General features: G+C 45.7%; 1 long non-coding RNA gene across 1 annotated transcript; it reads right to left on the minus strand.

Moving 5' to 3' along the window:
* Nucleotides 1-610: 610 nt before the first annotated feature.
* Nucleotides 611-1669, minus strand: LOC143809924 (uncharacterized). The gene is made up of 3 exons (XR_013222535.1): nucleotides 1427-1669; nucleotides 961-1053; nucleotides 611-726 (listed from the first exon to the last, which is right to left on the minus strand). It is a non-coding gene; the product is annotated as an uncharacterized LOC143809924 (long non-coding RNA).
* Nucleotides 1670-17108: the final 15439 nt, after the last annotated feature.

Consider the following 17108-nt stretch of genomic DNA (forward strand, 5'->3'; position numbering starts at 1 on the left):
GGATGACACGACAACAGGGGAGCACCTGTCCCAGCCCCCCTCCCAATTGGCTCTGTTTATGGGTGGTAGTGGATGGCTGGACTTATGGAGAGTGCGTCACCCTGAGACTAAAGAATATACCTGCCACTCGTCCACCAGGCGATCTTTATCTTGCATAGACTATATATTTGGTTCTAGTAATTTGGCACTGTGGGTGGATAGTGTTGAACATGGCAATAGGGGGATTTCGGACCACAGTCCAGTTATCCTTAAACTTAAATATGGCCAATCATATAAAATATGTCCTGGAAGTTGAATCCTTTCTGGTTAAAACTAATAGACTCTAGTGATAGGACGGTTGACCAGCTGAATTGTTTTATTTCAACTCACCCGGAACCCCAAAATCTTGGTCTGTTTTGGGATACCCTAAAAGCCTATTTAAGGGGGTGCTTGTCCTCCACAATTTCTTATATCAAAAGGATGACGGCGAAGGAAGATGATGAGATAGTGCAGCGGCTGAAAGACTCGGAAGCTGCCTATATAACCGAAGAAGGCCACAGGTAGATGGTGAAGATCCTTCTATACAGGTCCAGCAGTGATGGTGGATCTGCTGGACTTCAGGGCACTAGATGTGGACGTTTCCAGTCTTTTAGATGGTGCTGGGGCAATAGTAACAACATACAAGTGCGTGAGCAGCCCTGAATAACCGACGCTGGCAGGATGATAAGATCCGGCGGAAGCGGGAACCTGTAAGAAGAGAAGTAAATATAATGTAAGTGACGGGACTCCATATTACATGATACTACTGTGCGGTCACTGCTTCCGAATGGCAAAGGAACCTTACTATACAGAGGTCAGGGGTCACTGTCAGCCATCATACATCGGACAATCCCATCACTGACAGATAATATCTTCTCGACTCCACATGAATTTTTCTCATTGATTGACATCACACAACATTGAACTGATTCTCAAACTTACCTAGTGTCTTTTCCTCCTTTTCTTTATTTTCTGAGTTTTGTTTTGCTCGACTCAAAGGTATCGAAGATTTTCTGTCCTCATGAACTGGAATATCTGATCAGAATGTAAAAAAAAGTCATTAACAATGTATTCTTATAGTATCTGCTTTGTATCTATAACGTAAGTAAAGAGACGCCTTATTACATGATACTATTGTGCACAAACAGCAAAGGAATGTTATCATACAGAAGTCGGCTATCATTGTCAGCCATCAAACATGCGACAATCCCATCACTGACAGATAACATCTGCTCCAGATGAATGATCTGATAATCTGGGAAAACTGTACGAAATTAGCAAAATGTATGAGTCTATGGGCAACATAACTGGGATCCATGAAACATAGACAGCATAAGAGACCAATTACAGAAAATTTATGTGGAAATATGTTAATGCTGTATTTGTAGTGCTGTAGACATGTACATACCTGACGATGGGGACGAGCATGGCAAACTGGTAATAGCATCATCTCTAATAGATGCAGGAACAGATTCTTTCTGCCTATTTGGAGGAAGAAAAATGTGTAAATCACAAGTAAATGCAGTATAAAAGGGGTTGCCTCAGTAGTTTAACACCAACTATAAGGCCTATTAGGACATATGAGAGTTATAGTGGGGAAGGTTTCCCGCTTAAATCTACCTTTTATAGAGCAGAGTGAAAAACAACTACAAAGAATGACTGGCATGTATTACTACATCTCCTACAGTGTGGGCAGCACTAAAGTGCATAACTGGCTGCAGTTATAGGATGTTACCATCAGCAATTTCTGAAGCCTAATGACTGCTAATCATGGGGCAATGGATGCTGTAATTGATATTATGGTTTTTATGTCCTATATTTGGAGTTGTGCACATATATCAGCCTGGAGCTTCAAGTAATGACCCTATAGTCTACTCACATTTCTAAGATATTTGTGCAGGATGCTTGGGTAAATTCTGCAGGTGACTTGGGATCCTTATTATTCATCCTCCTAGTAGCGGTGGTACAGAGCTAAATGCGGACAACAAGAAGATATGAAATACTTGTTTTTTTTTCTTACTTTTAGATGTATTTTTTTACATTATTTGTATTTGTTGTTCTCATACTTTAGAAAGCCATTCAGAAGAAGATGTAAAATTTTGGTAGTTAAAGCTCTCATTGTCCTCCTCATCCTCTTAGTCCAGATGTTTGTTTATATCAGAGTGATCTACAAGACATAGGTAATGAAGTATTATTACAGGTTGTCAATATAACACAGTCACCATTTATCCATAATATTAATGGGAATTGATTGTTTCAAACTATAGTAGACAAGACAAACAGCTGCTTAGTCTAGATGACGTCTTCTTCTACTTACTGATAGAGAAGCTTGTGTCCACATTTGACGCAACCTGAGGAACATATTCCGGCTTTTGACTTAGAAGGTTGTCAAAGTCTAATCCAATCAGGAATGGATGACTCTTGATTTCAGATGTTCCTGCTGGAAAATACAAAACAAAAGTGTTGCGGATATTGTCAGTTACTGTTCCATATCTGAACTGTTTAACTTAATCTGAACTAATGACGTTTTCGAGCAAACATGAAGGAAATTTACTGAAAGTCATGAAGAATTAGAAATGGATGAGCTGATAGAGAAGTGCTGATTCTCATAGACATGAGAGATATGTCCTATGTGTAATAAGCAAATTGTTACCTGTCCCAAGTCTTTGTTCAGGATTTTTTCTCAGCAGTCCAGTGATGAGGCACCGAGCATCAAAGGGAGGTACGGGTTTACAATCCCAACGTAGGTGTCCTGTTATATAGAAAATTACAGAAAGTGAAACATCTTTATTGGACTGTAAGATAAAGCTAATGAAATAGGTAACCAAATGTAACCAACCAAAGCAATGATTGGATTGTTCCGATTGGATTATTCCACTTACCACCAACAATATTGTTTTTAATCTCAGTTAGGGTTTTCCCATAAAATGGTACAGATCCCACAAGGAATTGATGTCGTATGATCCCCATTGCCCACCAGTCAACAGGTCTTCCGTAGCCTTTTTTCAGGATGACCTCTGTGGCTATAAAATGTGGGGTGCCGTAGACCTGGAAACCAACAGAAGAAAGAGATGAGATTGATCATTCCATTATTATGACAAGTTCTCACCATAAAAACACAATGGCAGAAGATAAAATATCAGCGGCAAAGATCTCTAGAAATGAAGAATGCAGAGAAGAAACAGTGTGATGAGATTAGTAAAGAACAAGCTGCGTTTCTGTAAGTAATGCCCACCTCATGGTCCTGGAACTCTCGGCTGATCTCCTCTGCTAATTGCTTGTAGATGTTGGTTTTTGGTATCATGACACCAAGTTTTGAAAGGCCAAAATCAGTAACTTTAGTGTGTCCAGCAGATGTTATCAGGAGGCTGTGAAAGAAAAGATGGTTTTAATCTTGTAGACTATTTGATAATAAATTATAACTTCCTTTATCATACTACAGGGGATACTTACTTCTCTGGCTTCAGGTCTCTGTGGACCATACCATAGCTGTGCAAGTATTCTACAGCAAGAACCGCTTCTGCAAAGTACAAGCGGGCCAAGGGGACAGATAAAGGACCCCTGGTGTCTAATAGGGCACTGGCGTAGCTAGAGCTTTTGCCGCCCGGGGCTGTTTCCGAGTTTGGCGCCCCCCCCATTGCTGTCACTCAACGCCGGGCACCGCCCCCTCAGCACTGTTTACCCATGATATCCGGCGCCTGCGCTGTGTATCGCTGTTTGGTGCAGGCGCAGAGAGCTCTGGCCGTCTGACGTCACAGCCAGGCTTGCAGACTGCGCCTGTGCGGCCACCCACCTTGGTAATCCCAGCCCCGCAGTGTGTTATGCATTATGCAGAGTTCGGGGCTGGGATTCACAAGCAGGGCGGCTGCACAGGCGCAGTGTCCAGCATTGCCCCAGTGTGTCCAGCAATCTGCCCCAGTGTCCAGCATTGCCCCCAGTGTGTCCAGCATTGCCCACAGTGTGTCCAGCAATCTGCCCCAGTGTCCAGCATTGCCCCAGTGTGTCCAGAAATCTGCCCCAGTGTCCAGCATTGCCCCCAGTGTGTCCAGCATTGCCCACAGTGTGTCCAGCAATCTGCCCCAGTGTCCAGCATTGCCCCCAGTGTGTCCAGCAATCTGCCCCAGTGTCCAGCATTGCCCCCAGTGTCCAGCATTGCCCCCAGTGTGTCCAGCAATCTGCCCCAGTGTCCAGCATTGCCCCCAGTGTGTCCAGCAATCTGCCCCAGTGTCCAGCATTGCCCCCAGTGTCCAGCATTGCCCCCAGTGTGTCCAGCAATCTGCCCCAGTGTCCAGCATTGCCCCCACTGTGTCCAGCAATCTGCCCCAGTGTCCAGCAATCTGCCCCAGTGTCCAGCATTGCCCCCACTGTGTCCAGCAATCTGCCCCAGTGTGTCCAGCAATCTGCCCCAGTGTGTCCAGCATTGCCCCCAGTGTGTCCAGCATTGCCCCCAGTGTGTCCAGCATTGCCCCCAGTGTGTCCAGCAATCTGCCCCCAGTCTGTCTCCAGCAATCTGCCCCCAGTCTGTCTCCAGCAATCTGCCCCCAGTCTGTCTCCAGCAATCTGCCCCCAGTCTGTCTCCAGCAATCTGCCCCCAGTCTGTCTCCAGCAATCTGCCCCCAGTCTGTCTCCAGCAATCTGCCCCCAGTCTGTCTCCAGCAATCTGCCCCCAGTCTGTCTCCAGCAATCTGCCCCCAGTCTGTCTCCAGCAATCTGCCCCCAGTCTGTCTCCAGCATATTGCCCCCAGTCTGTCTCCAGCAATCTGCCCCCAGTCTGTCTCCAGCAATCTGCCCCCAGTCTGTCTCCAGCAATCTGCCCCCAGTCTGTCTCCAGCAATCTGCCCCCAGTCTGTCTCCAGCAATCTGCCCCCAGTCTGTCTCCAGCAATCTGCCCCCAGTCTGTCTCCAGCAATCTGCCCCCAGTCTGTCTCCAGCAATCTGCCCCCAGTCTGTCTCCAGCATATTGCCCCCAGTCTGTCTCCAGCATATTGCCCCCAGTCTGTCTCCAGCATATTGCCCCAGTCTGTCTCCAGCAATCTGCCCCCAGTCTGTCTCCAGCATATTGCCCCCAGTCTGTCTCCAGCATATTGCCCCCAGTCTGTCTCCAGCATATTGCCCCCAGTCTGTCTCCAGCATATTGCCCCAGTCTGTCTCCAGCAATCTGCCCCCAGTCTGTCTCCAGCAATCTGCCCCCAGTCTGTCTCCAGCATATTGCCCCCAGTCTGTCTGAGTCAGACATAAAGAAAAAAAAAAAAAAAAAGTAAAATCCTCACCTCTCCCGTTCCCAGCGCAGGTCCGGTGCACTCAGCGTCTCTCCGGCTCTGCAACGCTCAGGACAGAGAGGTGAGCGCGCAGTGATGACGTCATCGCACCCTCTGCCCTGAGACGTCGCAGAGTCAGAGGGCGCTGAAGACGCTGCAGCTGCTGCAGGAACCAGGAGAGGTGAGTATTAGAAGGGGGGGGGGCAATGCCAGCGCTGGTATGGCGGCCCTGGTCGTGGCGGCGGCGTCGGCGCTGCCCGAAGATTTAAAGGGCCCGCGTCTCTATTTTTTTTTTTATCTTCCTCCTCCTTCTCTCTAGGTCGGAGCCGCCCCCGGCATTGTGCCGCCCGGGGCGGCCCGCCCCCCCCGCACCCCCCTTCCTACGCCACTGTAATAGGGTCTGACAGTCTCCACCTGTAGAAAAAAAGAAATATGACCGTTGAGGGGTTTATAAAGCAGATCACCATGATGTATAATGGGAAGTGAGATATTTGTCAGGAGGGAATATATACAGATATAATGAATAGTGCACATAATATTAGACTAAAGTAGTGGTGAAATGTGGTCCATGTATTTCTATCCATCCATCCATCCATCCATCGAAGCCCCTTAGTGTTCTCACCAGCAATATACTTTTTATGGCCATTTTTAAGTATGATGCCGTCAAGCGCGCCCCCACTCAAACACACTGAGTATGGTTCCCCAGTGAATCCTGCTCCCTACAGTATCACCCCACATATACGGTGTCAGTATGATGCCCCCACTCAGTATGATGGCGCCCACAGTCCCCTATACTCAGTATAATGTCCCAAAAAGACTCTCACACAATATAATGGCCCCCACATGTCGTCACTTAGTATAAAGGCCCCCACAGCTCCTCACACATAATTTGGACCCTAACACAGAATGAGGACCCCCACACAGAATAAGGTCCCCAACAGCACACCACTCAGTATGAAGACCCCACTCTTTACAGGGGCATTTACAGCTGACAAGTCAATATGGGGGTATTAGCAGGCTCCCATTGCCTCGCACACAGTACTATGTCCCCCACAGCCACCCAATCAGTATTATGGCCCCTACAAATGCTGACATTAAATAATGCTGTAGTGATGTCCTGATGTTCTGAGGTAAATTGCTCAGATATTCTGAGGGGAGTTGACCTCGGTGGTATTTGGTCAGGCAGTCCTTTACTAGCCCCATCACCAGCCGGTGAGTGAAGCTGAGGACGCCATCGGATGGTAGATGCGCAGTGTCAGGGCGATTGTTGAGAAAAATCTCCCATAGTGCGTCTACCTGAAGTTTATCTAGAAGATAGTCAGCCATAGCTTTTTCATCAGTGACTCACAAAAAAGTGAAAGAAAACTGATCAAAAAGTAAAATGTAAAAAAAAAAAAAAAATAGTATAAATGAAAACGCCAAACCATCTCGCAAAAAAAAAAAAAAACATAATAAGGCTAATTCGGTAAAATAATAAAAAGTTACAGCTCTCAGAATATGTTGATGCAAAAACAAATTCATTTTTGTAAAATAGTGTTTTTGGTGTGTAAAAATAGCAAAGCATAAAAAAATAAAAATCTCTTATCGCTGTAATCGTGCCAATCCGATGAACAAATTGGTCTCCCTTGCTTGTGCCGATCGCCAGAAGAGCAGCATGGGAAAATAAACAGACATTTTCCTACACTACACCATTCAGCGCGGGTCAGGCTGGTAGGGAAGGCAGCATCAGTGACGTCACCGTTAGTCACTGATGCTGCGCGGCAGCATCTCCTCATTCCCCAACAGTTTGCAGCTGGGGCAGTAGCATCTTAGCATTGTCCTGGTTTGCAAACTGTATATCCCCCAGATATGGATTACTGCATGGGGCACATCGACGGACAGGTATGATATATTGTTGGTTTGTTTTTTTTTGTTTTTTATTACAGGAGATCGAGGGCATCACATATATTAGCTCTTTAATAAAGATGGCAAACTGTGTTTAGTGATTTATTTCATTAAAATACTTTTTTCTGGCTCTGTGTTTTTTTTAACCCTTTACCAACTATAGGATTAGTAATGGATAGGTGTCTTATTGACACCTCCCCATTACTAAGCCAGGCTTGATGTCACCTTACAATCCAAAGGTGACATTAACCCCCCATTACCCAACTTGCCACCACTACAGGGCAAGTGGGAAGAGAGAGGCTAAGTGCCGGAATTGGCGCATCTTACAGATGCGCCATTTCTGGGGTGGCTGACTGCTGATGTTTGTAGCTGGGGGGCAATATCCATGGCCCCTTTCTAGGCTATGAATATCAGCCCGCAGCTGATTTTCTGGTTATTAATTATAGGGGGACCCCACATCATTTTTTGGGGGTGTCGCCCTATTTTAATATCTAGTAAAGGCTAAATATACAGCTGCAGGCTGATATTCATAGCCTGGGAAGATCCATGGGTATTAACCCCTTCCCAGGCTAGATATGTCGGCCCCCAGTAGATGGCTTTCCCTCTCTGGTTTTAAAAATTGCACTGGAGCCAACACCAGTTTTTCCCCCAAAAATAATCTTTTATTAATTACATACATGTCCCCTAATTTCCACACACACACTACTAATTGTATTGATCACTGACATCTATATTTCTACCTATTCTGCATCTTTTTATTGTATGTAAACCATGTCTTCTATCCTGTCGGCTCCTGCACTGATTTTACAGAAGCCGACAAATGAATTACTGGCCCTTCTTTTATCTATCTTTCTGTGCAATATAAATACATATATGTGTGTGTGTGTCACTGACGTGTGTGTATATTTATGTGTGTATGTTTTATATATATATATATATATATATATATATGTGTGTGTGTGTCACTGACGTGTGTATATATATATATATACAGTACAGACCAAAAGTTTGGACACACCTTCTCATTTAAAGATTTTTCTGTACTTTCATGACTATGAAAATTGTACATTCACACTGAAGGCATCAAAACTATGAATTAACACATTAGCCCGGTTCACTATGTATTGATTTAGGCCTTCGCCGGAATTTTTTGGAGAGTCTGAAAACTATACATTTTTGGAAAGGTTATAGTATAAGCAATACGAAAAACAATGTTTCCATTTGCCCCGAGTCCCACGTGACCGCCATATTGGATTTTACAAAATGGCTGACGTAAAACCAATTTTCGTTAATATCTCAGCTTATAAATAACATAAAAATAAAATTTGACAGCTAAACATACATTTTAGGGCTAAGAAATGCAATATTACTAGTTGCAGATGTGTTTTAGATATTTACTACAGCAGTTTTTTTATAATTAATTAGTATTGACATAATAATACATAATGACAGGAATCACATGTTTTTTTTTTCTTTTATTACAGGAGTTGAACATGACAGACAAACCACAAGCTACTGAAGTCACTTGTGAAGGTGAGGCACCTATCAACTGGAAGCTATGTATGCTCTGTCAGTCTTCCAATGGCAATGAGAAGTTGGTGCAAAATCCTCGGATACAGTCTTACCAGCGCGTTTTGGACATAGTAGCAGAGAGGGCAAGTTTACAAGATGGCAACTATGTTGATATCCATCGACGGATTAGCAACAGGAAAGACACAATCGCTACACATCAGGCAGTCTACCATCGAAGTTGTTACACAAATGCAATTAACAACGACCAAATACAACGAGCCCGGGACCGTTATGCACATGCATTAGCTACTGGTAGCCACATTACCAAGAAACGAGGATTAAAAAGAGGACGTGCTGAAATGGACGAATCAGGTTCATTAACATCTGACTCTTCATCACCATTCACGAGGTCACATACATGACGTTCCAGCAGAATTATATTCCGCTATCCGTTGGATCATAACAGGGCCGATTAACAGCCTTGAAACTCAAAGAAGGACCAAAATTGTTGACCGAGCAGCACTCACTATGAGTCAGAACATCATGTATGAATTCAAATCAAAACGCCAGGTCAACTACAAGCCAAAAACCGAATCATCAGTATTCAGACAACCCAACGCACGAGAAAACCCACAGGTCCTGGGGCTAGCTCTGACTGTTCATCACACCACTCGCGATAAGAAATTAATGAATCTTCTTAGTTCACATGGGTTTTGTGTTCCCTATGGCCGTACCCTACGAATGGAAACTGCTTTGGCTAATGCTGTTGTAGAAAACACCCGAGAGTTAAAAGGTCTTTACGTGCCACCATTCTTGAAGAAGGGTACCTTTGTGTTCTTTGCAGTTGATAACACAGACTTTGCAGAGGATACCCCTGATGGGAAAGGAACCAGGGATAAAAGAAGAAAAGGAAAGGCACCAATTCAGTACCAGGTCAGAGATGAAACAAACATTAATCATATTCCAATGAACAGGTTCCTTTCACATGACAAGACAAAGGCTGACCTGACCAACTATCTTGCTGCAAAGACTCTAGAGTTCAACAGTTCATCACAAAAACTGGTCATCACTTGTTCTTCAGGGTGTACCAGGAGCAACAAAAACTTAGTTTTCGACGACAACAATCACGAAGAAGCAGACACACTGTTGATCTACCAAGCTGTCTTGGCAACACAACGAAACCCACCGGATGCAAGGATGGTTTTCTTCTCCCCTGATACCGATGTACTGGTGTTGGTCATAGCTAACTATGACCTCATGCTGAAGAATACATCGATTTCAATGGTCTCTGGGATGATCGAGATAGAGCCAATAAGGCGAGTCATAGGGGCAGACAGAGCAAAGGCTTTGACAGCCTTCCATGCATTCACTGGTGCTGACACAACTGGAAGGCTCTCTCGAATTGGCAAAGCAATCTGGCTGCAAGCTTACATGAACGCAACACCAGATGTAATCAGTTCTCTGCAGATGCTTTCGACTGAAAAAGAAGTGAGCGAAACTATGTTGTCAACTCTTGCTACCTTCGTATGTTTTGCTTACTCTCCAAAAGGCATTTTTATTAAGAATATTCCCGAACTGCGATGGCATCTATTTTGCAAGCATATGGCAGAAAGTGACAGGTTACCTCCTACACTCGGAGCTCTAAAACAACATGTCCTCAGAGTCCATATCCAAGCCAGAGTGTGGGGACAAGCTAACATTGCTTTGCAGGATTCTCAGCTGGATCCCGAGAAGAATGGCTATCACAAAGGGTTGGATGGACAGTTGAAACCAACCATGACAGATGTTCTTCCAGCTCCAAAAGCAATAATCGAGATGATTAGTTGTCAATGCAAACATGACTGTTCTTCTTCAAGGTGTTCGTGCCGAAAAATAACTTATCCTGTACCGATCTTTGTCAGTGTGACAGCGAGTGTATGAATGACGAGGACACTCAGACCAAATATGAAACTGATGATGACAGTGATGGTGGCGATATGTAAAGACACTCTGGTTGTTCAAAAGTTAAAAACATTAACTCTCTGCTTTTCGAGTTCGAAAATTTGTTCAAATATAAACCGATACAATTTGTAGTCGTATATAGAGTATTTATTTGGATACCACTGCATTTCTTAGTACTCAAAATGTATGTTTAGCTGTCAAAATTTAAGTTTTACGTTACTTACAAGCTGAGATATTAACGAAAATCGATGTAAATCAGCCATTTTGTAAAATCCAAGATGGCGGCCACTTAGGACTCGGGGCAAATGGAAACATTGTTTTTCTTATTGCTTATACCATAGCCTTTCCAAAAATGTACATATTTGAAACTCTCCAGAAAATTCCGGCGAAATTACATAGTGAACCGGACTACATGTGGAATTATATACTTAACAAAAAAGTGTGAAACAACTGAGATTATGTCTTATATTCTAGGTTCTTCAAAGTAGCCACCTTTTGCTTCGATGACTGCTTTGCACACTCTTGGCATTCTCTTGATGAGTTTCAAGAGGTAGGCGCTCTCTGCTCTGCCCTACTGTGAACAGAGTATTAAACAGCACCGTGCCAGCGCATTGCGACGTCATTTGAATGAGGCTACTGCACAGGCGCAAGATCTCGGTTCACCATTCACATAATTCACAACTATGTGCTTGAATGTTGGTTGTGCTTTCACACTCGTGGTAGCATGAGACGGACTCTACAACCCACACAAGTGGCTCATGTAGTGCAGCTCATCCAGGATGGCACATCAATGCGAGCTGTGGCAAGAAGGTTTGCTGTGTCTGTCAGTACAGTGTCCAGAGGCTATAGGCGCTACCAGGAGATAGGCCAGTACACAGGAGATGTGGAAGGAGCCATAGGAGGGCAACAACCCAGCAGCAGGACCGCTATCTCCGCCTTTGTGCAAGGAGGAACAGGAGGAGCATTGCCAGAGCCCTGCAAAATGACCTCCAGCAGGCCACAAATGTGCATGTGTCTGCACAAACGGTTAGAAACTGACTCCATGAGGATGGTCTGAGTGCTGACATCCACAGATGGGGGTTGTGATCACAGCCTAACACCGTGCAGGACGCTTGGCATTTGCCACAGAACACCAGGATTGGCAAATTCACCAATGGCGCTCTGTGCTCTTCACAGATGAAAGCAGGTTCACACTGAGCACATGTGACAGAGTCTGGAGACGCCGTGGAGAGCGATCCGCTGCTTGCAACATCCTCCATCATGACCGTTTTGGCAGTGGGTCAGTAATGGTGTGGGGTGGCATTTCTTTGGAGGGCCACACAGCCCTTCATGTGCTCGCCAGAGATAGCCTGACTGCCATTAGGTACCGAGATGAGATCCTCAGACCCCTTGTGAGACCATATGCTGGTGTGGTTGGCCCTGGGTTCCTCCTAATGCAGGACAATGCCAGACCTCATGTGGCTGGAGAGTGTCAGCAGTTCCTGCAAGATGAAGGCATTGAAGCTATGGACTGGCCCGCCCGTTCCCCAGACCTGAATCCGATAGAACACATCTGGGACATCATGTTTTGCACCATCCACCAACATCACGTTGCACCACAGACTGTCCAGGAGTTGGTGGATGCTTTAGTCCAGGTCTGGGAGGAGATCCCTCAGGAGACCATCCCCCACCTCATCAGGAGCATGCCCAGGCATCGTACAGTAGGGAAGGTCATACAGGCACGTGGAGGCCACACACTACTGAGCATCTTTTCTTTGTCATGAGGCATTTCCACTGATGTTGGATCAGCCTGCAATTTGATTTTCCACTTTGATTTTGAGCATCATTCCAAATCCAGACCTCCATGGGATATTAATTTTGATTTACATTAATAATTATGTTTTATTTTTCTGAACACATTCCACTATTCAATGAATTAAAAATTGCAACTGGAATATTTCATTCAGAGATATCTAGGATGTAGTATTTTAGTGGCTGGTCTAGAAACCTGACTTCCAGACCAAAGCTATAAATTATACCTGTATACAGAGAATCGTGTTCACATAATGGGGCGGCCGAGCTGGTGTGATCCAATCTACATTCATCCTATCCTCAGGGGGCAGAAAGCAGACTACCAAGTTAGATGATTTCTGTAAGTTTTCTCCTGTTATCTTATACTGTTTTGCTTAAGTTGTATGTCTTTTTATTATCATATTTTTATAACTTTTTCTTACTGTTAGCACTGAACCTTTTTTGTATTAAAGTATAAAACTTTAACAAGTTGAACCTTGAATGTTCTAAAGAATCCATAGCCTAAGGTGTGTGAGCCTTATGAGTGGTAGACATTATTAGCATTAATATTTCCGGGACTCATCGCCTGTGTATTCGTTGAGTGGTGGCAGCGTGTAAGAGCGGGTGTGTGGCCTGGGTCGGTGTGTGATTTATGCTCCCACTACAGCATAGGACAGAGGTTGAATGCTGGACTGAGAGAGGGGAGATAGATTAACCCTTGCAGGCACAACCCAAGTCACGTGCTGAGAGCAGGCACGTGACGAATTAGTGACACCACGGAGTAGAGATCCGTGACACTGCCTATGCAATGACTTCGATGTCACAGCTTCCCCTGATTTGCTTTATTAATCTTGTTTGTTGGACGGAGGGTGGTCATTCGCTGCTCCAAGTACAAACAGGAGGTGACATTTTGCACCCATTTACAATTTGGTGCCAGAGGCAGCGACCCCTGCCACCCTCCCTCAGCTCCATTGCTGCTCCACTGTGTATACTAAGTGGTGATATCTGCCATGTGCATGATGGGTTTCTGCCCCTCCAGATAAACATCTCACAAACAGGTTAGAGCTTTCCTCTGAGGACTGGTCCCCATCCTATTGAATGGAGGCTGCACCCGTCTACCGCTACTAAGTACTAATCTGGGATTATTTTGAGCTCCACTTCTGATAAATGAACCGTGGCGCACTATGGTGCCATCATTCCCCACAGGAGCCGTGGCGCACTATGGTGCCATCATTCCCCACAGGAGCCGTGGCGCAATATGGTTCCATCATTCCCCACAGGAGCCATGGCGCACTATGGTGCCATCATTCCTTTCAGGAGCCGTGGCGCACTATGGTGCTGTTATTCCCTACAGGAGCCATGGCGCCCTATGGTGCCATTATTCCCCTCAGAAGCTGTGGCGCACTATGGTGCCATTATTCCCCTCAGACGCCATGGCGTCCTATGGTGCCATTATTCCCCTCAGGAGCCATGGCGCACTATGGTGCTATTATTCCACACAGGAGCCGTGGCGCACTATGGTGCCATCATTCCCCACAGGAGCCGTGGCGCACTATGGTTCCATCATTCCCCACAGGAGCCATGGCGCACTATGGTGCCATCATTCCTTTCAGGAGCCGTGGCGCACTATGGTGCTGTTATTCCCTACAGGAGCCATGGCGCCCTATGGTGCCATTATTCCCCTCAGAAGCTGTGGCGTCCTATGGTGCCATTATTCCCCTCAGGAGCTGTGGCGCACTATGGTGCTATTATTCCACACAGGAGCCGTGGCGCAATATGGTTCCATCATTCCCCACAGGAGCCGTGGCGCACTATGGTGCCATCATTCCTTTCAGGAGCCGTGGCGCACTATGGTGCTGTTATTCCCTACAGGAGCCATGGCGACCTATGGTGCCATTATTCCCCTCAGAAGCTGTGGCGCTCTATGGTGCCATTATTCCCCTTAGACGCCATGGCGTTTTATGGTGCCATTATTCCCCTCAGGAGCCGTGGCGCACTATGGTGCTATTATTCCCCACCTGAGCCATGGCGCACTATGGTGCCATCATTCCTTTCAGGAGCTGTGGCGCACTATGGTGCCATTATTCCCCACAGGAGCCGTGGCACTCTATCGTGCCATTATTTCCAACAGGAGCTGTGGTGCACTATGGTACCATTATTCCCCTTAGGAGCCGTGGCGAACTATGGTGCCATTATTTCCTACAGGAGCCGTGGCGCACTATGGTGCCATTATTCCCCTTAGGAGCCGTGGCGCTCTATGGTGCCATTATTTCCTACAGGAGCCATGGCGCACTATGGTGCCATTATTTCCTACAGGAGCCGTGGCACCCTATGGTGCCATTATTCCCCTTAGGAGCCGTGGCGCACCATGGTGCCATTGTTTCCTACAGGAGCCGTGGCGCACTATGGTGCCATTCTTCCTCACAGGAGCCATGGCACACTATATGGTGCCATTATTTCCTACTGGAGCCTTGGCGCACTATGGTGCCGTTATTCCCCACAGGAGCCGTGGCGCACAATTTCATTCTGTGAATGGGTTTTCTTTGCAAGATCAGCTTTTCAAATACAATAATACTGAAGCCTCCAGAGACGGTTTTATAGAAAAAGTCGTCCTAGAGAAGCGAGTTCCAATCCCCTTTTACCATTAGATATTTTTGTCATAACTTTGGGCAGCTTATTATTGTTATACTGCCTCATAGTGCAGAAAATGACCTTCAAAATATAGTGCAAAGGTACAGTAAGTACACAGTCTACCACCATATAGTGCCATGATTATACAGCCCATTTAATACCGCCTTTAGAGTCTCTAAATAATATGCAACAAATAAACCAATATACCCACTGTAATAATGGAGTTTAGGAAGCTGCTCCTGCAGGATCGGGCGGGGAACCACAAGTCCATTCCTGCCTAAACAGTCGTTCTCCGGGTCTATGTTGTGCTAAATCTGTGATTTTAATCCCATGCAAAATGGGCTCACAAGTGTACTGGTGGGTGGACGGGCACACTGGTGGGCGGACAGGCGCACTGGTGGGCGGACGGGCGCACTGGTGGGCGGACGGGCGCACTGGTGGGCGGACAGGCGCACTGGTGGGCGGAACGGCGCACTGGTGGGCGGACAGGCACACTGATGGGCGGACAGGCGCACTGGTGGGCAGACAGGCGCACTAGTGGGCGGATCTGCACACTGGTGGTCCTCTGCCAAGTTAAGGTTGCCATATAATTCCTCAAAAATATGCAGTTGCCTAATACGACCTTAAAAAGCCCAGATAATACCACAGTTGAGCGGTCATCGTACTCTTCTGTGTTCTTAGCCCCTGCTAAGTGGGAGCCCCCGGCGATTGTCTGGATGTCGGTCAGCAGCGCACCTCCGCCTTGGATTTTATGTACGTAATACCTAAAGAATTTTGAGGCGGAAGTTGCTGAAAAAACAAGAACTTTCGAAGTTAAAAGAAATCAGTGGAGCGACACGGACAAGTATTTATAATAAATCCATGGATTAGGAATTCTCATCACTAAAGTATTTCTATATAATGCTACAATATAATGCCCATATATACATATATATAATACCACCATATACTGGCAAGATAATACAGCCCACATAATGCCACCATATGGTAATGGCATATTTCTCTTCCAGGACCTGGGAACCTCCCCTAAGATCCTATCTTACATTGCAGCCCCCCATCCCGATTGTGGGTGGGCAGGGGCCCTTTATATCCTCTTTGATGAATGTTACTTCTACAGAAACAATAACTGTGAAATCTCATCGCTGATCAGCCCTCTAGGACCCAGCACAAGCTCTGAGCGAGGTCCCGCCCACTCTCTGGCCAATCACCACTGGCCCAGCCCCTGAGGCTCTCAGCGATCTACTGAGAGAGCCATCAGCCATATTCCTGCCGTAGAAGAACGGTAGTGTCATTTTCCAAGGTTGACCATATAACAATCCAGAGCGGAAGCTTCTCTTTCTAAGCAGCTCTGTCCTGGTTCATAGTGGGGGTCCTGATTGGTGACCCCCATCTCTGATTGATTGGTTGTCAGTCACTAAAATGTTGATGGAGTTCCCTTAAAGGTAACATCCGAAAATGACCTAATCTTTACATCAGGTTTTTGTGTTACATGTTTTTTTTGTTTTTTTCTGTTTTTCCAAACCTGCCAGATTCTTGAAAAAAAGAAAGTATAATGGTGATTCTGAAATTTTCACACAGGTCAATACAAAAGATCCGGCCGTTGTGGCAATTTGCAACCCTGGTGGCCAGTGTGAAAATTGCAAGATTTCTTTTCTTATATTTTTAATACAGATTGTGACCTTAAAAAATTCATGTGACCTTAAAATCTGATTTAAACAATAGTTTCTTTTTTTGATGACACATTAAAATAGGTCATCGAGATTTGTGGGGGTCCGACACCACTAATCAGCAGATGATTGGTTTACAGCCGACCAAAACTCAATGTACAGAGCCAGAACGGCATAGCTCCATGCACCATATAGTGGCCGTTCTCGGTTCTGCAGCACAGCTGTTGAAGTGAATGATCTGAGGTGCAGCACCGAGAACGGCCACTACATGGTGTATGGCGCTGTGCTGCTTCGGCTTCGCGCACTTTGTAGTGGCCGTTCTCGGTACTGCAGCTCAGATCACAATAATGTTATTCGACTGTGTGTGGATGGCATGTGACATCTGCAGCCAATTAGTGGCCGCACTGGTAGCTGGCGTGTCACCGCT

The sequence above is a fragment of the Ranitomeya variabilis genome, chromosome 2 (genome assembly GCF_051348905.1).
Source record: "Ranitomeya variabilis isolate aRanVar5 chromosome 2, aRanVar5.hap1, whole genome shotgun sequence".
Taxonomy (NCBI): Eukaryota; Metazoa; Chordata; class Amphibia; order Anura; family Dendrobatidae; genus Ranitomeya; species Ranitomeya variabilis.